Here is a 23,096-nt window from a genome sequence, read left to right on the forward strand (position 1 = left end):
CAGCCCTCCTAGCCCTGCCACCCCCAACACACACACGCAGAGGAAGCGCAGCAAGGGAAGCAAAGCCATGAAGTCACTGAGGAATCCGGAAAATAGACTTCAAACTCAGAGGGCAGGGCTTCTCAGCTCATCAGACTCCATCAGAAATAAATACGTAAGGGTTAGCAGACCTGGAACTATATGTTTAAACCCTCCCTTCTTTTTTTCTTTCATGTCTCTTTATATAAGATAGGCAAGATAAAAATTCCCAAGAAGAAAACAACAGGACCAATGGTTAGGGGGCACAGGGGAGAGGGGGAGGTGGGGAAAGGGAAGGGGGTAGTCAACAAACCCAGGGAACAGCAAGATACCTAAAATTAATAGTTATGAGGGTATAGAAAGTCTGGTAGGGGTTGATCAAGTGCAATGTAGCCAAGAGGAATTATTGAGAGTCAAATGAAGGTCAAATATGATACTGGGACAGGAAGAAAGGAAAGAACTAGGAGGTAAAGACATTTATAGAGGTATAAGTACAAGCACGTACAAATTCAAATATATTTATATATAACAGCAGGGATATAGGTCTATGTACGCTTATTTATTTGTTAAATATCAAGGTAGCAGAGATACACTGGGTCTCTACTCAAGTGCCCATCACAAAAAAAACACTTTGTTCTAATAACTTGGCATTCTGTGATGCTCACCTTTCTGGCATGATCACTGAAGTCAAAATGTGGTGAAGAAAGCTGATGATGTCCAGCTATTGCATCTGGGGTCTTGAAGGCTTGAAGATAAACAAGTGGTCATGTACCAAGGAAGCAACAAAGCCCACATGGAAGAAGCACACCAGCCTGTGTGATGACGAGGTATCAATGGAAGCAGGTATTGGGCATCAAAAAACCCAAAACAAACAAGCATATCGATGTGAACAATGGGGATGAGAGTGGAAATCCAAAGCCCATCCATAGACAATTGGATATCCCCTCATAGAAAAGATCACAAGGAAGGGACAAGCAGCCAGGGTTCCGTTAGACTGGAGCAAGTACACTGGTATAGACTATAGTTCTTGGCACATTGAATCCAGGATAGATAAGCCCCCCAGGAACAGTATTGGGAGTAGTGATAGCATGAGGGTAGGAGGGAGTTGGGGGAGAAGGGGAGACAGGGGGGACCTATCACAGTGATCGACATATACTTCCCTTCACAGGAGGATGAACAGAAACATGGGTGAAGGGAGATAACGGACAATGTAAGATATGAAAACAATAATAATTTATAATTTATCAAGAGTTCACAGGGTGCGGTAGTGGTGGAGGGAGAGGAAAACAGGAGATGATATCAAGGACTCAAGTAGAAAGAAAATGTTTTGAGAATGCTGTTGAAAACATATATACAAATGTGATTGATATTATTGATGTATAGATTGTTCTAACAGCTGTAAGTGCCCCCAATAAAATTATTTATTAAAAAATACAGATTGGAGTCTATAGAAAATGCTCTCACTTCCCTTCTGAAGATATACTATGTTGTGAAGAGCCATTTCTGAAAGACAAAGAAAAAAAGGGAATTCTTCACAGTTCTGTTGTGTAAGTACAAATAAGTCATACCCAGAATTTGAAGTAACACTGGTTAATAAATTAAGGAACGGAGTCTATAAAAATATGGAGAAAACTAATGTGTCTAGTTCCTGACTGATTTGAAAAGTGTTTTTGAAGAAAAGAAAAAGTCAAAAGAGGTAAAGGAAGTAGTTAACTGAACAGCACTTAATGTCAAATATGGGGGTGTGATATCAGTAACCATGTCGATCCAACTACAAACATAACTTATTGTAATGTTTAATTCCAGCTACAAACATAATTTATTATCATAGGAATGACATAACAAGAATGGAGTAGCACTCATTGTCATAAGGACATTGCAAAATCAATCTTAAAGCACAATGCTGTCTGTGATAGGGTTTTATCTATTGATGTCCATGGAAATCCAATCAATAGAATTATTATGAAAATTTATGAATCAGCCACAGAAGCTAGTGATAAAGAAATTGAAGAATTATACCAACATCTTCAGTGAGAAATTGATCTCACATGCAGTCAAGATGTATTGGTAATTATTGCCGATTGGAATGAAAAAGTTGTAAACACAGGGGAAGGAACAGTAGTTGGAAAATATAATCTCAGCGATAGAAATGAAGCAATTTGTCTCATAGTATAATTTTGCAAGTTCAATTTTTTTACTACATGTGTGGAAAAAGATGATCAATAACCTTAAGATCAGTAGCTAAAACTAGACCAGAGGTTGACTGTGGAACATACCATAAATTGCCCATATATAGATTGAAGCTGAAAAAAAATGAAACAATACCACAGGAGCTAAATTACAACCTTCACTTCATGCTACCTGAATTTTGAAAACAAGATAGTGGGCCTCACCAACAGACTATAAAAAGCATGGACTCATCATATGAATTACCTCAATGACAATCAGGCAGACTTCAAAAAACAAGAAGGACAGATAAACAAGATAATCAAAAAGGCAGAAGTAAACATGAGAACAATGACAGATGCTCTGAAGAAGAACAATATTTGAATGATTGGTTTTCCCAAACAAGACACAATGACTAACTCAACAGCTGAATTAGTGAGGGAATTCCTGGAGGCAAACGTCCCCTTCTTATTGAATGAGAGTCAGACATGCATTCAGGAAGCAGAGAGGGCACCAATTAGACTAAACCCCAGGAAGAACTCTCCAAAGCCCATAATAAGTTATCCAATTTTGAGGGAAAAGAAAAAATTATAAAAGCAGCAAAAGAAAAAAACGGAAGTCACACACAATGATGCTTAGGTAAGCAGATCTATCAGCAGATACTATGAAGATGAGGAGAGAGTTGAGTAACATCTTCCAAAAATGAAAGAAAAAAATACCAACCCATGAATCCTCTACCTTGCCAGACTATTTTTAAGATAGATGGTGAGGTAAGCGCCTTCCCAGACAAGGAAAAAATTAAAAGAATATGCCAGAAGACATTTACCCAAACCTGTGGAAAAATCCTTGTGGACTTACTGTATTCAGAAGACCAACATCCAACAAGCACAAGCAGGAGACAACCATATAGCGCAACAGCCTCCAAAAGTCAATGTGACCAAAATAATTACCAAAATAATATTGCCTCATAGGGAAAAGAAGGTAAGAATGAAGCTCCCCACATAAACACTGCATACTGATATGAAGGGAGATAGGAAAACATCCAACACAAAAGGTATGAGATGACACCAATTAATCCACAGATGATGGTAAAAAATGAATGTCCACTGGACATCCTCAGGGTTCAGTGTAGCAACAATGAAACTCAAAACCTTCCTCTAGTTCTTGAACACTTCCTCCCCTCCCAATTATCATGACCCCAATTCTACCTTGCGGACCTGGTTATACCAGAGGATGTACAGCGGTGGAGTAAGGATCTGGAAGCACAGGGAATCTAGGATGGATGAACCCCTTCAACACCAGCGGTGAAAGTCGCGACACCGGGAAGGAAGGGGGTGTAGAAAGGGAGAACCGATCTTGGAGATCTATGTGTAACCTCCTCTCTGGGAGATGGGCAATGGGAAGGTGGGTGAGGGGAGACGCCGGGCAGTGTAAGATAAGATAAAATAATTATTTATAAACTATTAAGGGAGCAGGGGGAAGGGGGGAGTGGGGAGGGTGGGAAGGAGGAAAAAAGGAAACCGAGCTGATTCCAGGAACTCAAGTGGAAGGCGAATTTTGATAATGACAAGTGCAACGAATGTATAAGGGTGCTTTGCTCAATTGATGTATGTACGGATTGTTATAAGAGTTGTATGAGCCCCAATAAAAAAGATTTACTAAAAAAAAGATTAAAACCATTAAAAAAATGAATGTCCAGGGCATGAACTCGCCCATGAAAAGACAAAGGTTAGCAGGCTGGCTCAGGAAACATAGCCCATCAATCAGTTGCCTGAAAGAGTTACATCTTAAGGTCACAGATAAAAATAGTTTAGGAATAAAAGCCTGGGGGGAAATATACTTGGCAAAAGGCAACTTAAAAAAAGCAAGGGTTGCAATGCTAATGTCAGACAAAATTGACCTCAAGGTGGAAACCATAATAAGAGACAAGCATGGCTATATAATGCTCAAAGGATCAGTAAACCAGGGAGCATAATATGTATATATATAATGAAAGACCCATAAAATTGATCAAACTATTTAAAAGATGAAAAAATTAATCACAGGTTCACCAATCCTAGTAGTGACTTTAATATACTGCTATCAGAGAAAGATAGATCACTGGAAAAGTAGTTCAGCAAGACGCCTATAGAGCTAAGCACTACACTTAGGTGACTGGATTTGATAGAAATGTATGGAGCTCTCTAACCAAATGCACACAAAAAAATCTGCATGCTTTTCAAGTACACATGGCTCATTTTTAAAAATAGACCAAATACTGGGACACAAGTTGAGCCTGAGTAAATTCAAACACATAGAGGTCACTCAGACCTTCTCTTTGGCCACCATGCCATAAAGATGGAAGTCAAAAAAAGGATGACCATAAAAACAAGTGCAAACAACTGGAGGATGAAAAACGATCTTTTGGGACATGAATGAGTACTGACCCAGATTAGAGAGGATATTTGGAATTTTCTAGAATATAAAGATAATGAGAATACAGCATACCAATACCTATGAGATACAACAAACATAGTTATCAGAGCAAGTTTAATAGCAATAAATGTATACATGAAAAAGGAAGAGAGACTTATGACTGATATGCTGTCACAAAGCCTCCAGCAACTAGACAGAGTCAATACAACAACCAAATAATATCAATAGAATAGAAATCAGGGAAGAGTTAAACGAGTGGGAAGACAAGAGAAAAACACACACAAAAAACCTCAATGCAGCACAATAATTATTATTTGAAAGGATCAAGAGAATCAAAAGACGACTGGCAAACATAACTAAGGAAAGAAATGAGCAAGCATCAATAGCCAGGATTAGGGATGAAACATGGGAGATCACAATGGACCCCAATGAGATCAAAAGGATAATCACAAAGTCTGTAGTCTAATGAACCCAACAACGTGGAAGACATGGACAAATACTTGGAAAAACAACCCCTCTCTAGATTATCCCAGATAGAGGTCAAGAACCTCAACAGATCCACAGCAAAAGATGAAATAGATATGGCTATCAGGAAAATACCAGTGAAAAGCTTTCAGACCAGATGGCTTCACAGGAGAATTCTACCAAGGATCCAGGGAAGAGCTGACACCAATCCTCCACAAATTATTCCCGAGCATAGAGAAAGATGGCAAACTCCCAACTCCATTCTAAAAAGTCAGTATAACTTTGATACCCAAACAGGGCAAGGATCCCTCAGGAATAGAGTACTACAGACTAATATCTCTAATGAACAGAGATGCAAATATCCTTAACAAAATATTCGTCATCCACTCAAGTACTCCCTCAATGCAAGAATAGTTTGTTCTATTAAACTGGCATTCCATGATGCTCACCTTCCCGACACAATTTCTGAAGACAAAGCGGGTGCATAAGCAAATGTGGTGAATAAAACTTATGGTGCCTGGCTATCAAAAGATATAGCATCTGGGGTCATAAAGGCTTGAAGGTAAACAAGCAGCCATTAGTTCAGAAGCACCAAAGCCCACATGGATGAAGCACACGAGCCTGTGCGATCATGAGGTGTAGAAGGGATCATATTATTGTGAATGAGGGTGAGTGCTGAGTGGAGAACCAAAACCCATTTGTAGGCAATTGGACATCCCCTTACAGAAGGGTCGTAGGGAGGAGATGAGCCAACAGGGTGCAGTGTAGTAACGGTCAAATATACAACTTTCCTCTAGTTCCTAAATGCTTTCTCCCCCTCCCTCCCACCCCACTATGAAGATCCCAATTCTACCTTATAAATCTGGCTAGACCAGAGCATGTTCACCGGTACAGAGAGGGTCTGGAAATGCAGGGAATCGAGGACAGGTGATTCCTTTCAGGACCAGTGGTGAGAGTGGTGATACCAGAAGGGTGGAGGGAGGGTGGGGTTGAAAGGGGGAACCAATTACAAGGATCTACATATAACCTCCTCCCTGGGGGATGGACATCAGAAAAGTGGGTGAAGGGAGATGTTGGACAGTGTAAGATATGACAAAATAATAATTTATAAATTATCAAGTATTCATAAGGGAGGAGGCAATGGGAAGGGAGGAGGGTAATTGAGGAGCTGATGCCAGGGGCTGAAGTGGAGAGCAAAGGTTTTGAGAATGATGAGGGCAATGAATGTTCAAATGTGCTTTGCACAACTGATTCATGAATGGATTGTGATAAGAATTGTATGAGTCCCTAATAAAATGATTTAAATATATATATATATATTTATATTTATATACTTAAAAAATCTATTACTATATATATATAGTAATAGATTTTCTTAAGTATATAAATCATATTATCCATCATGAACAGGAGGGATTCATTTCAGAGATGCAGGGATAGTTCAACATCCAAAAGCCCTTCAACATTATTGGCCACATTGATAAGAAAAAGGATAGGAATCACATGACATCGCTAGATATAGAAAAAGCGTTTAATAATAGGCAACATCCACTCCTAAATAAGACACTTAAGAAGATAGGAATTGAAGGAAAATTCCTTAAGTTAATAGAAGCTCTCTACAAAAAGCCAACAGCCAACATTACAGTTAACAGAAAAAAGATGAAGACAATCCCACTGAAAAAGTGGAGCAGACAAGTATGCCTTTGTCGCCACTTGGATTCACAACATACTGGAGGTCCTAGCTAACAACATAAGGCCACAAAAGGATATCAAATGTATATGGCTGGTAGATGAAGAGGTGAAACTATTACTATTTGCAGACAACATGATTCTATACACTGAAAATCCCCAAAGCTCCACAACAGGAGTACTGACAGCGATAGACGAATATGGAAAAGTGGCAGGTTACAAGATTGACAAACAGAAGTCTATTGGTTTTCTATATACATCGGAGAAGACTATGCAAGAGGAGATTAAGAAGGCAGTACCCTGCACCATAGACAAGAAAAAATAGAAATCTCTAAGGATATATCTAACCAAAAAAACAGAACACTTATGCAAAGAAACTACAGAACACTATTACAGGAACCAAAAGTGACCTTCACAAATAGAGGAATATCCCATGCTTGTGGATTGGAATACTCAATATAGTAAAGATATCAATCTTACCCAAGGCACTATATGTTTACTGCTATCCCAATCTAATTACCAACAACCTACTTTAAAGAATTGGAAAAACTGCCCACCAATTTTATATGGAGAGGGAAGAAGCCGAGAATTAGCAGAGAACTCCTCAAGGACAAGGACAAATTCAGAGGACTTGCTTTACCTGACTGCAACAACTAATACACGGCCACAGTGGTCAAAGCAGTGTGGTACTAATAATGACAGATACCCAGACCAATGGAAAAGAACAGAAAACCCAGAAATAAAACCATCAGCATATAAATAACTGATCTTCAATAAGGGCCCCCAAAAAGCATCAAGTGGGAGGTCAGTGCTACCTTTAACAAGTGTTGCTGGAAATAATGGATATCCACCTGTAGAAAATGAAATAAGATCCTTTACCTCACTCCATGCACAAGAAGAAACTCAAGGTGGATCACAGATCTAGAAGGAAACCCCCAAACTAACATGATCATCAATAAAGGAATTGGGACAAACCTAAGAACCTTGTGTGTTAGTCTGGGTAGACTAGAGAAACAAAATTATACACTCATATGTGTATAAAAAAACTTTATATACAAGAGCAGTTGCATATTAGGAAAACACCCCAGCCCAGTCCAGATCAAGTCCGTAAATCCTGTGTTAGCCCATATGTCAGATACGAATCTACAAATTCCTCTTCAGACTCATGAGACACATGCAATGAAGCCAAATGCAGGAAGATTACATGCCAGTGGGTAGAAAGTCTTGTAGATCCAGTGGTGGTAGAAGCATCTCAGTACTGGCAGGGGTCTCTATGTGGCTTCTTCTGCTCCAGGGTTCTGGTTCCACCAAGGTAGGTCCATGTGGCTTCTCCAGCTTCCAGGGCATAGTGTCATGCGTCTTGTCAGTAGAGTGTCTCTCAGGGAATGAGTCTTGTGTCTTGTCAATAGAGAGTCTCTAAGGGAGTGAGCAGAGAGAGAAGTGTCTCCAGCCTCCAAGGAAGAAATTCTGGAGTTCCCAGAATTCTCGGGAGAAGGCCATGCCCACACAGAGCCCTCATTGGTTATATCTTGTTTGACAGGCCAGATTCCACCCCTTCACTCTTAATCCTTTCAAATCGACACCAGATTATGTAACCACTACACTTTCAATCATGGAATAAGTTGGATAAGTGCAATAGGCACACACACACACACACACACACACACACACACACACCTGAAATTGACAAGTGGGATATACTAAGGATAAAACACCTAACAATCTATAAATTATCAAGGGCTCAAGAGGGAGGGGGGAGCAGGGAGGGAGGGGAAAAAAAGAGGACCTGATGCAAAGGGCTTAAGAGGAGAACAAATGCTTTGAAAATGATTAGGGCAAAGAATGCACAGATGTGCTTTATACAATTGATGTATGTATATGTATGGATTGTGATAAGACTTGTATGAGCCCCTAATAAAATGTTAAAAAAAAACACCTGTGTGCATTGAACAACTTCACCAAGAGAGTGACAAGGGAACCCACAGAATGGGAGAAGATTTTTAGTAATGACACAACAGACAAATGGCTTATTATTAAAATCTACAATACCCCCTAAGCCTGCTAAAAGAAGAAAACAGTTATCCCTGGAGGAAGTGGGCAAAAGACCTGAAAAGAAGTTTCAGTAGGGAGGAGACACGAATGACCAATAAACATATGAGAAAAAGCTCCCAATCATTAGCCATCAGAGAAATACAAATTAAAACAACCATGAGATACCACCTTTGAGGATAGTCCAAATCAGAAAATCAGAGATCAACAAATGTTAGAGAGGATGTGGCGAGATAGGAACTCTCTTTCACTGCTGGTGGTTGTGTAGATACATACAGCCATTGTGGAAAGACATGTGATAATATTTAAAGCAAATGGAAATTTAGTTACCTATGACCCAGCAATCCCTCTACTGGGCATATACCCAGAATTACTAAGAAACAGACCATGACCAGTCATCTGTGCTCCAGGATTTATTGTGGTACAATTCACAATCACAAGAAATTGGAAACAACCTAAATTTCCATCATTAGACAAGTCGATTAGAGAACTCTGGCGCATACACACAACAAAGTATTATGCACCACTAAAAAGCCCTGATGATCACATGAAGCACAGTGGCTCATGGGAAGAGGAGGAAATTATGCTAAGCGAAGTTATCCAATCACAAAAGGACAAGTAGAACACAAATCCCCTGAGGTAAGTATAATCAGCACAGTAGGTATAGAAGAAAAGTCACGTATCTCACACTTTGCTGGCTGAGGTACAGGCAATCTGGCAGGGGACACACCAAACCCAAGGAGGTGCATGTCATTCCAATTCAAAGGCAGGTAAAATGTAGGAGAGGGACGGGAAGGGAGAAAAGGGAAAAAAGAAAAAAAATTAAAATGAGGAAGACGATGACACTGGAGGATTAAGGCAGTAATCCAACTGGGTGTTTTGTGGGGGCAGGGGGGTGTTTTGTGGGGGCAGGGGGCTCTGGGGGTATTGTTTATGTCTCCACAGAACTGGGAGTGTCAGTGCAGACCCCACCAAGGTTCACCAAACCTTGAGGGCAACGTGACCACATGGAGCAACTCATGAACAGAGAGGTCTACAGGACCAGCCCCAATTGGAGCCAAACTGACACCACCCTAGAAGTATGTGCTACAGAAGACAACACTAAACCTACAGGTTGGGGAGTGGGGCCGCCCTGCCATGCCCATACAGAAGAAAACCAAGAAGGAAAAAGAGAGAGAGAGGGACTAGACCCCATACTGGCACACGAAGAGGTGAGGATGACATCCCTGCACAGAGCTTCTTAGGCACAGAGAAGACTTAGGATGGACAACAGCTTGAGACATGATGTCCCCTCGCTAGAGCCTATCACAACCAAGGACAATACTGGGGACATATGGTGGGGAGTGACTCTGGTCTGACCATCCTCAGAGTTGGACGAACCTATAAGAGAACATAACAGATCAGGAACAGGAGCAAACCAAAGCCACAACCCCCACCTCCCGAGGAGCTCCCAAAATAGATTTCAGTCTAGGAGGGGTGGTTCTGGGAACCCCCTAGGGCCAGTGGGGAGATAGTAATAAAGATCAGTGGATGGACCTGGCATTATGTATGCTTTCTTTTGTTTGGTTGGGTTTTTTAGCTAGTTTTTCTGTTTTTCCCTCTATTGTTCTCTTTTCGTTTTGTCTTTGTTATTGTTGTTTTGCCTACCTATATAAGATAAGCATGGGAAGCAAGGCTGAGGAGAAAGCAATGGGAATGACTATTCCCAAGAGACTTAGGGGGAGCAGGTGACGGGAGAACAGAGCAGTGAGCAAACAATGCCATATACAGGGGAAAAAGTAGGAAATTAAAATCAACAACAAGAAGGATGTAGAGATCCTGGTGGTGTTGGGGCAACATCTCAAGCCCTCCCTCAATGCAAGAACACTTTGCTCTAACAACCTGACATTCTGTGATGCTCACCCTCCTGACACAATCACTGATTAAAAAAATGGCTGCATAACCAAATGTGGTGAGAATTCTGATGGTGCCCAGTTATCAAAAGATATAGTACCTCGGGTCGTAAAGGCTTGAAGTTAAACAAGCGATTATCTAGCAGAGGAGGTAGATGCTGGGGTCAGGTGGAAGATTTCTACTTATATTTTATTGATTAGGCCAGGGCCTTTACTGTGTGGATTATAACTAACTATGGATAAATTTGAGTAGAATGGAAATTCTAGAACTCTTCATTATCTTCCCACAGAACTTATAAAAGGATCAAGAGACAATTGTTTGAATAAAATAAGGGTATATTGTATTGTTTACATTCAAGAAAGGTGTTCAACAGGATAGTGTCCTGTCACCATATTTACTCAATCTGTTTGCTGAGCAAATAATTAGAGAAGCTGGATTATATGGAGCAGAATGCTGCAGAAGGATTGAAGAAAGGCATATCAACAACCTTCAATATACATGTGACCCAATTTTGTTTGCTAAAAGTGAGAAGGACTCGAAACACTTGCTGATAAAAGTCAAGGACTGCAGCCTTCAGTATGGATTGCAACTCAATATAAGGAAAACTAAAGTCCTCACAATTAGACCAATAGGTAACATCATGATAAATGGAGTCATTAACTTTTCTTCTAAAATGGATCAATAATCAATGCTCTTGGAAGCAGCTGTCCCGTTAGGTAATTCTCCTGTACAAAACCTCTGCAGAGTATTAAAAAGCAAGAATGTTACTTTGAGGGCTAAGGTGGACCTGATCCAAGCCATTGTATTTTCAATGACCTCACATGGACGTGAAAGTTGGATAATAATTTAGAAATGCAGAAGAAGAATCAATACATTTGATTGTGGTGGTGCTAAAGAAGAATATTGAAAATTGGATAGACTATTCAAAGAGCAAGCAGCTCTATATTGGATGAAGTAAGGCCAGATTTTGTCCTTCAAGGAAAGGATGTGGAAACAGTCTCACATTCTTTGGGCAGGTTGTCAGGACAGAAGGACATCATGTTTGATAAAGTAGAGGAGCAGGGAAAGAGAAGACCCTCAGGAGGATGGATTTACACAGTGGCTGCAACAATGGGCTCAGTCATAGGGACAACTGTGGGGATGGCGCAGGACTGGGTAGTATTTTGTTCTGTTGTGCACAAGGTTGCTATGAGCTGGAATCCACTCGATGGCAGTGAACAACAGCAAAGAAAGATAATACCTAAGACACAGGAAGAATGTGTCTCGTCTAGTGGACTAAGTTAATGCTGACTATATCACAGTAAAAAATTAAATGCACATCATTATTAATTATGGAGAAATGGAGAAGCAAAATGGAGTTTGTGCTGAGAGATTGGTTTTCTATGAGTTCATGAAGGAGTACAGAATTCTAGAGTTTTCCTTCAAATTTCAAAGAAATACACAGTGATGGGTTGTGCATTCTCATTTAAACAAGTATAAAATAAATTATTGGAAAGACCCATTATATCTATTAAAGCATCTGTGTTGGTCTGGGTTGACTAGAAACAAATTCACAGACACTCATATGATAAGAGTTTTATATAAAAGATCAATTATAAATCGAGAAAACATCCCAGCCTAATCCAGATCAAGTCCATAAGTCCAATATTAGTTCATATGTCTGATACCAATCTATATCTTCCTCTTCAGACTCATGCAATACATGCAATGACACCAAATACAGGAAGACCACGGGCCACTGGGTGGAAAGTCTTGTGGTTCCAGTGTCAGGGGAAGCATCTCAATGCTGGTGTGGGTCTCCATGTGGCTCCTCCAGCTCAAGGGCCCTGGCTCTATCAGTGTAGGTCCATGTGGCTTGTCAACATGAATGGCTCACGGGGAGTGAGTCTATCTGGTCTCCAGTGAGCTATTTATCTCCAGCATGCCTCCAAATGAGGCCATCAAGCTGTGACCTGATTGACAGGCTAGACTCCACCCCTTCACGAGTTGACAGCATATTAGATAACTGGTACAGCATCCTTAAAGAATAAAATAATAATTACACAACCAACTTTTATTCATGTTTTCTTTACTATTTTATATTTAGTACTTGTTTTTTGTAGTGGGTTCATAAAAATCCATTGCTTGACACTATATCTTGGCAAGTCTATGTTTTCATATGAATGTTTTTAATTAATGACCACAAAAATAATTTATAAAAATTTGAAGCTGGGCTAAAGATTGCAGTAGCTATTTAAATAGGTGAAGCTATGAATTTAAACACTAAAAATACATAATGCATTCCTTCTTTTCTATATCTGGGGGTGAGAAGTTGATTGTATTTTATGCAGAGGCTTGTGGAACAAAGTTACTTCTCTCATTGAGGAATAAATATTCATTAAGAAAAAGAGGCAAATAAAAAGCAGAAGGAACCTATCATCAAACAGAACACAGTAGCTATCCCCCGAACCAGCTCTGACTGCAGCCAAATGTGCAACTGACAGTTTCATTCAAGTTCAGTCAGATTCACCTTTGACAGCATTTTCTCTCAAACACCACGATGTGTTTAATTGATTTTGGACTCATACTTTCTGCAAAGTTATAAGTGCCCATTCAGTCCTTGTGCAATTGTGACCTAGCTGTATAGCATTTGTGGGTATCTGAAGCTATGAATTAGTGAGGGATGGAAGACAGTGAATGAATGCTCCAAACTTCAGCCCTCTGTATGATTTCTGAACATTTCTCAGGAGGCACTCTATACCTGTTGTCTACAGTGGTGACCTTACACTGACTTTATAGTTTTATCAACTTACTCTTTTTTTCAAATCATTTTATTGGCGACTCATACAACACTTATCACAATCCATCCATCCATCCATCCATTGTATGTCAAGCACATTTGTACATTTGTTGCCATCATCATTCTCAAAACATTTGCTTTCCACTTGAACCCTTTGTATCAGCCCTCATTTTCCCCTCCCTCCCACCTCCCCCTCCCTCATGAACCCTTGATAATTTATAAATAATTATTATTTTGTCATGTCATACACTGTCCACCATCTCCCTTCACCCACTTTTCTGCTGTCTGTTCCCCAGTGAGGGGGTTATATGTAGATCCTTGTAATCCGTTCCCACCTTCCCTCCACCCTTGGTATCACCACACTCACCACTGATCCTGAAGGGTTCATCTGTCCTGGATTCCCTATATTTCCAGTTCCTGTATGTACCAGTGTACATCCTCTGGTCTAGCCAGATTTGTAAGGTAGAATTGGGATCATGATAGTTGGCAGGCGGGGGGGGGCATTTAAGAATGAGAGGAAAGTTGTATGTTTCATCATTGCTACATTGCACCCTGACTGACTGGTCTCCTCCCCACGACCCTTCTGTAAGGCGATGCCCAGTTGTCTACAGATGGGCTTTGTATCTCCACTCTGCACTCCCCCCACATTCACAATGATATTACTTTTTGTTCTTCGATGCCTTATATCTGATCCCTTCAACACCTCGTGATCACACAGGCTGTGTGCTTCTTCCATGTGGGCTTTGTTGCTTCTGAGCTAGATGGCCGATTGTTTACCTTCAAGCCTTTAACACCCCTGATGCTATATCTTTTGATAATGGTGCACCATCAGTTTTCTTTTCCATATTTGCTTATGCACCCATTTGTCTTCAGCAATAGTATTGGGAAGGTGAGCATCATGGAATGCCCATTTAATAGAACAAAGTATTCTTGCATTGAGGGAGTACTTGAGCGGAGGTCCAATCAACTTACTCTTTTGTCATTCATTCCAGTATCATTCCAGTACATGCGGTTCTCAAATAAACCACTTCATTCAAAATTATTTTATTAGGCTCTGCTTTTATAGTACATCTAGCAGAAACTATATCTGTGGTTAATAATACCTGTTGATAATAATAGCTGGCATCAAGTCTTTGACCAGGTACTCGATCTTGTCTGATTGATGAGTACTGTCATCTTCTAAAACAATGACAACCAAATGGACCGTATATCACTGTAATCCTTTCTGGCAACACTACCTTCATAAACTCCCTTAAATGGGCCCCACTATGAGCAGTAATAATGATAATAATGTGGAGTCATGTGGATATCATAATTAGCGGTAATTCAGCAAAACAATAAGTAAATAAAGTCATTGTTAATTCCCTAATAGTTCTTCATATAATAATCCTAGTAACCTCTTTGTTCACAAATTTCTACTGCAAAAAGACCATGAGTCTCACCGCGGTAAAACATGCTGCTTCTCTTTAGACCCCGCCATCAAGACCTCCTGCCGGAAGTTAGGTTGCTAGAATATAGTTAGTGAGTGTAGAAAGAAGTGGCAGTAAATGTGAAAAATGGTCTAGTGGCAGTCTCAGACCTGCTCATCTACCTTTATGAGAGGGGACAATCACCATCAATACCTTCACCTGTGAAGCAGAAGTAAGCTGTCCTTCCTCTCTTCAACCTGTTTACCCATTCCTACACCAGCTGCCACTCCCGTGGCAAGCCTCTGTTTCTTTGCTGGGTTTGAGAGTTCATTACAGTGGTCACTCAGACTCACAGATAATGCTCTTGATGATGAAGGTTGTTCAGGAAGTGCCATGCTACATTTCAGGGTCAGGAAGGACTCAGGATACAGTGAGGACAGTTTCTTAGTCATACTCTCCAGCTCTTAACCTCTCAGCCCTCAGCCACTTAGCCACTGGCCTCCTGGTCAAACCTGGCCTTTACCCTGGTTAGGCAAGTGTTACAAAGCTCTTTCACTCCACTGATACCATCCAGAGGCACTCCACCCTGCCTTTAAGCCTCCTGTCTGAAGGCACTCAGCTGTCTTACTTCATGGTCTGGAAGCCCATTACCTATCTCCTGCTGCCACCCTCCTGCCACTGTGTCTCACCATTTGCACTATCTCGGGTGTTATAGCTCTCTCCCGCCTGAGAAGTGTAAGGTTGTACAATATGCAAGGCATACAGAGGTTTAGTTACGCATACTTTCTACTATGTAGTGAGCAATTTCACCACATCAAAGATTCAACTTCTAGATAAGGCTGATATGGTCTCTCTTCCAATCATACTGCATCTTCCTATAGAATCAGTCTCAGAATCAAATGCATAATGACAGGAAAGCAATATCCATTAAGCAAGTTAAGCACAGGTTTACTTGTGCTTACTCACTAATCATTAGTGAAGAGTCTCCAATTCTTATCTTGCCTATTGGATAATCTATCTCAGCTTCTGGATTTAGGGAATTTTAAGCACAAGGCTCTCAGGTACCAAGGACATGCAATGCTCCCACCTCTTCTTGATGGTAGTGAGGTGCTTCCCTCCTGCCTCTTGGAGGCCTCACTGTAAGAGAGTGGGATGATAAAATGAATCAATTTCCTTGTTATCATTCTATATAGTTTTTTTGCATGACTCAGCTCATTCAATAATAACATGTACCTTTTGGATGTCTAACCAGCTGTACAATCCGTGTCAGAAGTCCTGGTGGTATAGTGGTTACACATTGGGTTGCTAACCACATAGTCAGCAGTTCAAAACCACTGGCCACTACTTAGGTGAAAGATCAGGCTTCCTCCTCCCATACAGTCTTGGAAATGCCAGGAGTAGTCTACCCCACCCTGTAAGGCCACTATGAATCCCAATCTACTGGATGACTTTGATTTTCCTTTAATTCAATCTATATGGTGCACCACAGCCGTGTATTTCCATCCCCCTACTCATTCCTGAAAAGATTGTCTCTGAAATCCACAGGACGCAGTTCTGCTCTGTCAGCATCCATCGACTTGATGTCAGTGAATTTTTAAACAACATTTCACTGGGAGATCTTGCAACTCTTACCACAATCCATATATACATCCATTGTGTCAAGCACATTTGTACATATGCTGCCATCATCATCATTTTTAAAACATTTTCTTTCTTCTTGAGCCCTTGGAATAAGCTCATTTTTCCCTCCCCCTTAACCCCTCATGAGCCCTCGATAATTTATAAATTATTACTTTTTTCATGTCTTACAGTGACCACTGTCCCCCTTCACCCACTTTCCTGGTGTCTATCCCCCTGGGAGGGGGTTATATGTCATCCTTTTTATCAGTTTCCCTATCTCCCCCTTCTCTCCCTACCTTCCTCCTACTCTCCTGGTAGCACTACTTTCATGATTGGTCCTGAGGGGTTTATCTGTCCTGGATTCCCTTTGTACAAGCTCTTAGCTGTACCAGTTTACATACTCTGGGCTAGCCAGATTTGTAGGGTAGAATTGGGGTTATGATGGTGGATGGAGGAAGCATTAAAGAACTAGAAGAAAGTTGTTTCATTGGTGCTATGCTGCATCCCGACTGGCTCATCTCTTTTTTGTGATTCTTCTGTGAGGGGATGTTCGGTAGTCTACAGATGGGCTTTTGGTCTCCAATCTGCCTTCTCCATCATTCACCTCAATTTTTTGTTTTGGGTCTTTGATACCTGATAGCTGATCCCATCAACACCTCATGATCACCAGACTGGTGTGCTTCCTCTATGTTGGCTTTGTGCTTCTCAGCTAGATGGCCGCTTGTTTATCTTCAAGCCTTTAAGACCCCAGACACCATATGTTTTGATAGCTGGGCATCATCAGCTTTCTGCACCACATTTGCCTATGTACCCATATTGTCTTCAGCAATCATGTCAGGGAAGGTGACCATCACAGAATGCCAGATTATTAGAACAAAGTGTTCTTGCAATGAGGAAATACTTGAATAGAGGTACGATGTCTGTTTGCTACCTTAATACATAACATATAAATATATGTACACAGATCTATTTCCCTATCATTATATATAAATATATTTACATATGTACATGCCTGTATTTAGACTTTAAACGTCCTTTGCCTCCTAGTTCTTTCCTCTAGTCCCACTATAATGCTCGACTTTCACTCGGGTTTTGGTAATTCCTTTTGGCTACACTGCCCTTGATCAAGCCCCACCAGGCATCCTACACCCTTCTCTCCATCAATTGTAGTTCATATTGTTCCCTTGTCCCTAGGTTGGTTGACGGCCCCCTTCTTTTCCCCCACCTCCCCCTCTCCCATGTTCCCCCCAGAACTATCTGTCACATTGCTTTCTCCTCTGAATTGTTTATCCCACCTATCTTATCTAGGTAGACATGCAGAGACAATGATAGGCATAGAAACAAGGCAAAGCCTAACAAAACAACAAAGGAAGACAAAACAAACAACAAAATAACAACAACAACAAAAAGCCAATGACAAAAAGGAAAAGCCTATAAATAGTTCCAGGTCTGTGCTTTGAACTTTAGGAGTGTTTTCCAGTCGAGTATGATGGGGTGCCACACTCTGTCCCCAAAGTCTATTTTTGGTATTCCCTGAGGACTTTATTGCTTTGCTCTCCTTGCTGCTCTGTTGAATGCCATTACTGTTTCGCCCCAGTGTGATGGGATCAGATTGAGGACAATTCTCACACGGTGTCTCTAGTGTTGTCCTTGTAGCACTGTGGTTCAGTGAGAGGCATCATGTCTTGTGGTGGGCCCACCCTATGGTCCTCTCTGTGCATTGGCTACTCTGAGCAGGAATATTGTCTTGGGGCTTGGTGGGCCCGGATGTGTTGCCCCTACTCTCCTTCCCTCTTCGTTTGTTCCTGTGTGCTCTGATCAGACGTGTCCCTCTCCCTGAGCTGTAGTGTCAGTGCTGTCCTCTGAAGTGCATTTATCTTGGGGTGGGGGTGGGGGGTGTCCACAGAGTTGGGATTGGAGCTGGCCTGCAGATCTCTCTATTGGTTCCCTGCTATATGCCAGTAAGTTGCATTTATGTCTTGGCATACCAGGTTGAAGCCTAATCTCTCTATATGAGCAATACCCTCCCCTTGGTTGGGTTAGACAGTGCCCTGCTCCCCCGCTACCCACGTCTTCTTTTTTCCCACTCCCCTCCTGTTTAGTTAGCTGCCATGGTTAGTTAGCCTTGGTTGGTTTGGCCCCTGCCATAGTACCTGGACCTCTTTCTAGGAATGTATGTTTATAATAGCTTTCCCCCAATGCCCCATTTTTAAAGCTTACCTCGGTGGACTCATGTTGTACTTGGCCTTTTGTGCTTGGCCTACTTCACTTAGCATAATTTCCTCCAGTTCTTCCCATGCAGCAATGTGCTTTATACATTCATCACTGCTTTTTAGGAATGCATAGTACTCCATTGTATGTATGTACCACAGATTTTTGATTCATTCGTCTGTTGATGGAAATTTGGGTTGTTTCCAACTTCTTGCAATTGTGAACTGTGCCACGACAGACACTGGAGCACAGATGTCTGACCTTGGTTTGTTTCTTGCCTCTCCTGGGTATATGCCCAGTAGGGGGATTGCTGGGTCATAATTTCCATCTGTTTTAGATATCACCAAATTGATTTCCATAGTAGCTGTACATACCTACAGGTCCACCAGCAGTTGATGAGAGTTCCTGTCTCCCCACAGCCCCTCCAACACCTGTTGCTTTCTGATTTTTTGAATTGGGCTACCTTTGAGGGCGTTAGGTGGAATCCAGCTCAATTTCAAATGGTGGTTTCCTCTCAATTTTCCAATAACAAATATTTTCTTCAATATTATACCTTGGACTCAGTCTCTATATTGTTCGACTCTGATGTGAACATAGTTGCTGTTAGCATCCTTTGAGTCATCCCTGACTCATAACACACGCGTGCACAACAGTATGAAACCGTGTCTGGTCCTGCACCGTCCCCATGAACTGCTGTCAGTTGGACTGTAGTGATTTATAGGGTTTTATTGACTGAGTTGAAGAATATTATCAGGTCCTTCTTCAGTCTTTTTTATTCTGTAAATTTCATAGAACTCTGGTTAGCATGCCAACAACACACAAGCCTCTACTGAGCGATGGGTGGTGGTTATGCAGGAGATGCATTTGCAGGGCATCAGGCACAAGTCTCCTGAGTGAACGGTGAGAGTTCGACCACTTCACGAGCAGGGCTTCCTTGCTGTGAGCACTGCTCGCCATGTACATAGAACATGAACAACCTCTACCCAAAATGTTTCCTATTTTGTGTTAGGGATTTTACAATAGAGGGATTTATTAGTATGTGAGAAAATATGTTCGAGAATAAATTTCCTCTTCTCTCATTTTGATTCACGATGCTATGCTAGTGTCAGAAAGCCTCAATATTAGAAACATTCAGTGAATAAAAAGTATAGTATGAGCAAGAAATGGTAGATGGTTTTGGAAGGGCTGTCTACTCAGTTCAAAGTCACCAAATACCTTCTCTCATTTTAATAGCAGCAGCTTCATTGAAATGCATTTGACAGAAGAAAAGAAAAATAATGAACTTCTTACAAAAATTGTTGATTGACAAGGAAACTATTGTTACAAACTGCTTTTCTACCAGGGAAAGAAACAAATTGTTTATTTCATTGAAATTTCAAGTAATGTAACAGAATTATATACTGTATTAACTTAAATTTTCTAAAATTAAAAATTTGATCCATATTGTTTCTTGATTCAAGTAATCGTTATAAAACTTGCTTTAAAAGTATCACTTATTAAATTTACTATTTTTCTTTTGTAGAAAGAGAAATTTTTCTTTTGTCTTTATTTCTAGCTCCTAACATTTTTTGAGTTTCATTTTTAACAATATGTTTTATCCACGTAGCAAAATTTTTAATCAATTTGTTACTTATTGCCATTTTTGGTTAATATTAAAAGCATTTATAGATTATATATTCCTTTCCACATTTTAATCTTTTCATGAAATGAAGTTAAGCTATCTTTATTTTCTTGTTGTTGTGAGGTGCTGCGGGGTTGGATCCGGTTCATGGCATATGTACAACAGAGCTAAACACACTCCTATTGGTGCCGCCCTCACCATTGTTCTTAATGTATGAGCCCCTCGTTGCAGCCACGTGTCAACACTTTCAGGGACTTTCCTCTTTTGTCGCTGACCTGCACCTTTTGCCAGCATGCTTTCCTTCTCCAGGGACTGGTGTCTCTTGAGAACATGTCCAACATATGTGAGACAAATTCTCTCCTTCCTTTCATCTAAGGAGCATTCTGGTGTACTTCTTCCAAGACAGATTTTCTTTTATTTTTTGCTTCCAATATTCTTTGTCAGCCTCCTAGTTCAAATGCATTGATTGTCTTTTCTCTTTCTCGTTCATGGTCCAGCTTTCACATACATATGAGTGATTGAAAATACCATGGCTTGGATCAGTCCTCAAAGTAACATCCTTGCTTTCCAACATTTTAAAGAGGTCTTGTGCAGCGGATTTACCAATGCAACGCATTCTGCTTCCATGATCATTCACTGTGGACCCAAGCAAGATGAAATCCTTGGCAACTTCTATCTTTTTTCTTTTTATCATGATGTTACCTACTGTCCCAGGTGTGAGGATTTGGGTTTTCTTTTCACTGCATTGAAATCCATACTGCAGGCTGCAGTTCTTGGTCTTTATCAGCAAATGCTTCAAGTTCTCCTCATTTTCAGCAAGTAAGGTTTTGTCATATGCATATCAAAGGTTGTTAATAAGTCTTCCTCTAATCCTGTTGCCTCTTTCTTCTTAGTAGAAGATTTGGTGTTGCTGTTGGTCAGTGTTTGACCACCAACCACAAAGTTAGTGGTTCAAAACCACCAGCTGTGCTGTAGGAGAAATATGATGCTCTCTGTTTCTACCAAGAGTTGGATTTTATTCTCAGCATTAGTGAGCTGGGATGAACTGGCATTGGCCATTTTGAATCAGACAATATGGTTTACTATGCCAGGAAGGACAAATTAAAAAGTAATGGCACTGCATTCATGATTTAAAAAAACCATTCCAATGTCTATCTAGAAGCAATATTGCCTGTGATACAATAAAACCTACACACCTATAAGGTGGAGTAGTCATGGTGGCTATTGATAGAGATCATAGATACATGAATGGATTTTGGCCTGGCTTATAATTCCAGCCCCAATCTAAGAACAATTAGTTCTCTCTTTTTCTTTTTCCTTTTAGCCTTGCAAGTGCAAGGCCTCAAAAATCAGTTTATGACTCAGAATCGTTCTCCTCCATGGAAATCTTCAGTGAAGAGTGAAAGGTTTGTACAATCTGAAGAGAAACCAGAGTACTGAACAATTGCTCTTATGCATGGCTCATCCTCATGAAGAAATAACTGAAGATATAGGTGCTAGAGCAGAGTGTCGTGAAGAAGCCAGATGATGCCTGACTATCAGAAAGAATGGCACCTGGCATCTTACCAGCTTATCTTCTAACAAGCAGCCATCTAAGTGACATGTCAACTAAGTGCACATGGAAGCAGCACACCAGTCTGTGGGATCCAAAGATTTTAAGCATAAAAATCCAGGGGAGGGAAGGATAGCAGAGCTTAAACTATGAACAACTAGTTTGAAGAAGGTTATGGATGAAGCCCAAAATACAATTGCAAAGTTCCGACATGAATTAAGCGTCTGGTTAGTCTCCACTGCACATAGTCCTTGGTTGTGAATAGTCTTGCTGTCAGACAGAGTGCATTGTAGACTTGATTATGGCAGATGTAGCTAGGTGAAAATGTAATACTTTATCATCTGATCAATCTTTTGACACATTTAAAATTGTTCCAGTTTTTAATATTTTCCTATTTCTTTTTGATTAAGATTTTTATATGCTTTTTCTAGTTGATGTTCATTTTTGTTTGTTTGCTTCCTGTTTGTGTTTTGTATGGTTTTTCTGTGTATGAAATCCAGGGTAAGTAGCTATGTAGTGATAGTAACTGGATCGATAAGTTTCTAGGGCATCACATGGGATGATGGGGAGGTAACAAGTACATGATGAAAGTGTTCTGAAATTGTGGTGATGATCAGAACACTTTAATATGATTGAATGATTAAATCATGTGATATGTGAAGTATATGCCAATAGAACTATTTTATAAATAGAAATTATCTTAAGGACAATGACCGATGGGAATAAAGACTCAATGCCCAGATAATGTTTGAACATTACCTTATTTGTCTTACAGGGCTTCTGCGACACAAATCAATTGATGGCTTGAAGAACAGAAATTTATTTATTTACTTTGCAGTTCTAGAGGCTGAAATTCCAAATCATTTTCTCAAAAGTGTCAACTCCTTTCTGCTGGTAGCCCTGGGCATTCCTTCCTTGGTTTGTAGTTGACGTCCATGTTTTCTGTCTTCCCATGTGTATGTGTGTGTATGTGCTGGCATGTTCATTCTGACCTTTTACAGCTCAGAAGTTAATCGGTTTAGGATCCATTCGACAATGTTATGACTTCATAAGGTAACAACAACTAACAACAACAAAGAAAGGATCACATCCACACGCACAAGGGTCAGGAGTGGAACACACACTTTACAGGAAGACACTGCATCCAGAGCAGCCATCAAATGTTGAAAGCCTTTAAATCTGTTCCAACCATAATTCCCCATGTATAAT

The 23,096-nt window shown here is 40.5% G+C and overlaps 1 non-coding gene across 1 annotated transcript; it reads right to left on the bottom strand.

Moving 5' to 3' along the window:
- Positions 1-21,658: 21,658 nt before the first annotated feature.
- Positions 21,659-21,772, bottom strand: LOC142460358 (U5 spliceosomal RNA). The gene has a single exon (XR_012786573.1). It is a non-coding gene; the product is annotated as a U5 spliceosomal RNA (small nuclear RNA).
- Between the last annotated feature and the right edge of the window lie 1,324 nt (positions 21,773-23,096).

This window comes from Tenrec ecaudatus, chromosome 10, assembly GCF_050624435.1.
Source record: "Tenrec ecaudatus isolate mTenEca1 chromosome 10, mTenEca1.hap1, whole genome shotgun sequence".
Lineage (NCBI taxonomy): Eukaryota > Metazoa > Chordata > Mammalia > Afrosoricida > Tenrecidae > Tenrec > Tenrec ecaudatus.